Raw genomic sequence first — 4,400 nt, forward strand, 5'->3', positions numbered from 1 at the left:
TGCCCTTAATCAGACATTTTAAATTAAAAGTTTTGGGACAGGCTCTACATAAACTTTATAAGTATGATTTCTGAAAAGAAGCAAAAGTATTAGTATGTTTGCCTTAAACGTGTAGACTAAACCAATCGTATAATAAAGTGATAACAGTGATAGCTTTTAACTCTGTGGTCATTGTATCACTCTGAAATTTGGAATAGCTGTAATAAATCTACTCCTATATCATGCTTTACAGTGCAGTTCTTAGTTTTTCTTTTTTCTTATTTCTTCTTTTAAGATGGCATATCGAACCAAGTTCAAAAGAACGAGCTGCTCTCTGTGTGCTTTTAGTGCTTCATAGAAGGTGGAACTGGGCAGAGGCAAGTTAGACACGGCTGTTTCTGAAATTCAGGAGCAGAGAGTAGAGCCTACTGTAACTTCCTGAATTCCGTCCCTAGCTTGGCCAACTAACTGTGTGACCTGTGTCCTCTAGCCATTCGGTAATTATCTAGCCAGTGTATAGACTGGTGTGTAGAGGAAAAAGAGAGGTCTGCTATAGGACACAGCACTTGTTTGTGGAAAACAATTAGAATACTGGGCTAAAAGTTGCTGGATAAAGAGGATACCGTCAGTCAGCAGTTAACGTTGCAAATGTTACTGGCCTTCCTAATGTGAATGAACATTATGATGTCATTTGTAGTTTAAAGTTAGATTAAGTCATTGGATTTTCCCACTGTCTTTTGCTCACTTTTCTCCCATTAGGAAACCACGGGCTCTGGGCTCTGGGCTAAGGCTGGTCCGTCCTCGAGTGGTTCCTAGATTGTTTACATTTTTCCAAGCCATTCCTGAGGAATATCTGGTCTGGGTCTCGTCGCCAGTCAGAACGATTCCAGCCGTTCTCAGCAGCACGTTCTCTCGCTTCACTGATCTGCTGGTTACTGTTTCGTTTCCCGATGCCGTCGGAACTGTTGATCTTTCTGTTGTTGGCTGAGAGATCTGCATGTCTTGTCCGTCATGTAACCCTCACTCGTAAAAAATATTCCCGTGAGATGCCCATGAGCGGGTGAACATGCCCTCTTAGCCTTGGGCAGGTTCGTTTGACCTCTGCAATTTCTCTTAAGATAAAGGACATGTTGACCTACCTCACGGGGGTGTTGTGAGGATTAATAAATGTCGGTACTGTCTCTGAAAATGTTAAGATGTATAAATGCTAAGAAATAGCAAGTACAGGGTAAAGAGTTATACAGTGTTTTGCATATCCATCAGCTAAACTCTTTCTACCCAGGCGGTCATTTTGGGGACCGGGGTAGAACGGTTGGTGGCATTGTGTGTCCCTTTGCCTCTGGTTTACATTTGGCAGTAGCTGTGTGTGTGTGTGTGTGGGGGGGGGGGATAGGATGGAAGCTGCAATTTACTTATTAAGGGCCTTGAGTGACAAGGCACTGGGAGTGGGGGGGTGGGGAGCACTTAATAAACATCATTAATTGATTGCTTTTCTCAAGAGCCTTCTCATTAAGAAAACGAGAAACCTACAAATCAGGTTTAAAAAAAAAAAAAAAAGTGTTACTCCCTCAAGGCCATAGCTAGGAAAGGCTCCACTTTTTGCTTCCAGAACAGGGGGACACTGTTACTCCACAGCTATTCTGTGATCAGAATAACTGGCCTTGCATTTACAGTTTTTGAACTGAGGCGTTCATTAAATATTTATTGACCGTCATGTGCCTGCGTGAAGCCTGCAGACAGCTAATGGAAGAGACAACCCCCTCCAAGGACAATTACTCTAAAAATTAAGTACTGCAAGATGGTCCTTGTATTTATTAGGTCCCTGTATTTATTTCTCCAGAGAAACAGAATCAGCAGGAAATATCTATAGATACAAAATTTATGTAAGTGTGTCAGGCAACCGTGGGAACCTAGAGTCCAAAATCCACAGGGCAGGCTGTGAAGCTGACGACGCGGATGGAGGGTCTGGATGAACTCCACAGGAGGGGCTCGCTGGCCGAAGCAGAAAGAGAGACTGTCGCCCCTGAATCCTTAAAAGCCTTTAGGTGATTAGATTAAACATTACTCACTGCCGAAGACACGCCCCTTGGCTGATTAGAAATGTCATCAGCTGTGGATGCAGCTGACGTCATCGTGATTTAGGTCCATGAAATGTCCTCGTAGCAACAGACAGGCCAGCACTTGCCCAATCAGACAAACGGACATTTCCACCTGGCCTAGTTGACACATGAACCTGACCATGACAGTCCTCTAGGAACCCAGAGCAGAAAGTTGTGGAAGTTCTAGGGCTTCTCTCAGATGATGCTTTCTGCCCTGAAGACAGGAGGAAGTGTGTTCCAGGGCAGGAGTAAAGGCCTGGGGAGTGAGCAGGGCAGGAAGCTGATGATGGATTATGTAGTGTGGGTAAAGAATGACTGGAGATGAAATTGCAAAGTAAGGTGGGTCAGTGAGCCTCAAGCCTAGGTGAATGTACAGACCTAGCCTGCAAAAGCTTAGGTGATATTCCTAATGTTGTGTAGTAAAACTAGAAGTCAAACGCAAACTGATCTTTTTGAAGCAGGGCAGTATACAGAAAACTGAGAAAGATTGGAGACCGGACACGAGTGCTTTCAAGGAGACAGCTGGGGGCGGGGGGGAACAGGGGGTGATCTAAGGCCTTAGGGGAGCGGGGTGCTGTTTGTATACGAGTAGATGGTGGAACACGTCCACCTCCACACACGTCGTTTTCTGTTGAAATGACATGCAATATAAAAGTAGTGGGAGGCTTTTATATATATTAGGTTGGATATAACCGCGGCTACAAGTAACTAAAACATGAACAGCATAGACAGGGCTTATTTTTCTCACACAGGATTTCAGAGGTAGCAGTTTGGGGCTGGTTCGGCTTCTCACCAATGTTCCTCAGCTCTACCATGCTGAGCGTAAGCTCTCCCTGGCACCACTTCTTCCGGGTACCAGTTTGGCTGCTCAATCTCCAAGCTTCAGCTCCTACTTCCAAGCACAAGAAGCAGGTTGGGGGAAAGACTTTCAAAAGGAGCTCGGCCTTTTTATTTGCCAAGAGATGCCCTCACCGGGAACCTCCACCTCCATTTCATCGGTCATTAATGTGTTGCCTGATAATCTCCGGCGGTTCCTCAGGTGACCAGGAAATGGAGCGTTTTTTTGTTGTGTGCTTTGCTGAGCAATTTTCCCGACAAAATCAGGATTTATTAGAAGTAATGATTGAATGCTGGGTTGCCAGTGGTCCGTCCGCCCAACACTTGTCTACTCTCTGCAAAATGGGAAGTCCCCCTGCGCCGGCCGAGGTCTTGCAAACAGAAGTCAGTGGTTCGCCTGGATTGGGCGGCATCGACCTAGGAGACACAGAGGAGTAGGCGATTGTCGCTAAGAACAAAATACGGTAAGCGTTCCAAGGATCTCTACAAGCCAGAAAGGACGCAGACTCAACACTGTTACATCCCCGAGAAAGCGGGGTAGGTACGGAGATTTCAGAAGCTCTTTCCCGCTTCGCAAAGCACCGCTTGAGCGGGTAGTCGTGCACCTCCCCAGAAAAAAAAACAACCACGACCGGAGCACGGACGGCAGTAACCTTCACCCAAAAGCTCCCAGGTGACGCTTCTCACCGTGTTTCCATCGCTCCGCATTGCCGCTTAAGCATACGCAGGAGACGCTACCATCTCCCAAAGAACCAGCACAGCCTAATCTTACAACCGACACAAACCAGGGGAGAGCGCGAACGCAGTCCCCCACTACCACAAATTATGCAGTCGAGTTTCCCACATTTGGGGAAATCGCAGGGGTCAGCACATCCGGAGTGCAATGGATAAGCCTCGCCCTGGGAAAACCACCTTCGTGATCATGGTATCTCCCCTGCCAGGTAAGTATGAGTTGCGAAGCCCGCCTCACTCCTTGCCCTCGCGGCCGCCACACTCCACACAAGCGGTCACTTCATCCGCGCGCCCTCCGCACTCCCAATTCCCCAACCACCCTTTTCTCGGTCCCAAAAGTCAGAAAAGCCACCTCGAAAACATTCGGATTTTGCCAACAGCCGAGACGTGGCAGCCAGGCTGCGCGGGACCAGGTGCCTCCGCGCGCCATGCTCATCTACGTACGCCACGCCCCCGCCGCGACGAACTCCCACCGAGACTCCGCCCCCCTGCGGGAGCCTGGAAGACGCCGCGGGCGCGGTTCCGAAGTTCCCCGGACCTGCGCGGTATGCGGGAGAAGATAGGATCTGGAGGGCTCGGCCGCCCGCCCATCCACGGGCCCGCGAGGGATATTAGGTCTGGCCTGCGGTTTGGTCTCACGTTCATTTCGGCAAAAACGTGGTCTCAGTCCGTTTCGTTTTCGCTGGCCGAACTCATCCTCAAGTAATCTAAACCGCCCCTAATACAAAATCGTAAAGAACGTTTGTGAGTGGC

At 48.3% G+C, this 4,400-nt stretch overlaps 1 non-coding gene across 1 annotated transcript; it reads right to left on the minus strand.

The window, feature by feature from the left end:
- Nucleotides 1-3,700: 3,700 nt before the first annotated feature.
- Nucleotides 3,701-3,864, minus strand: LOC143645461 (U1 spliceosomal RNA). Its single transcript, XR_013157166.1, has one exon. It is a non-coding gene; the product is annotated as a U1 spliceosomal RNA (small nuclear RNA).
- Between the last annotated feature and the right edge of the window lie 536 nt (nucleotides 3,865-4,400).

The sequence above is a fragment of the Tamandua tetradactyla genome, chromosome 8 (genome assembly GCF_023851605.1).
Source record: "Tamandua tetradactyla isolate mTamTet1 chromosome 8, mTamTet1.pri, whole genome shotgun sequence".
In the NCBI taxonomy this organism is placed as follows: Eukaryota; Metazoa; Chordata; class Mammalia; order Pilosa; family Myrmecophagidae; genus Tamandua; species Tamandua tetradactyla.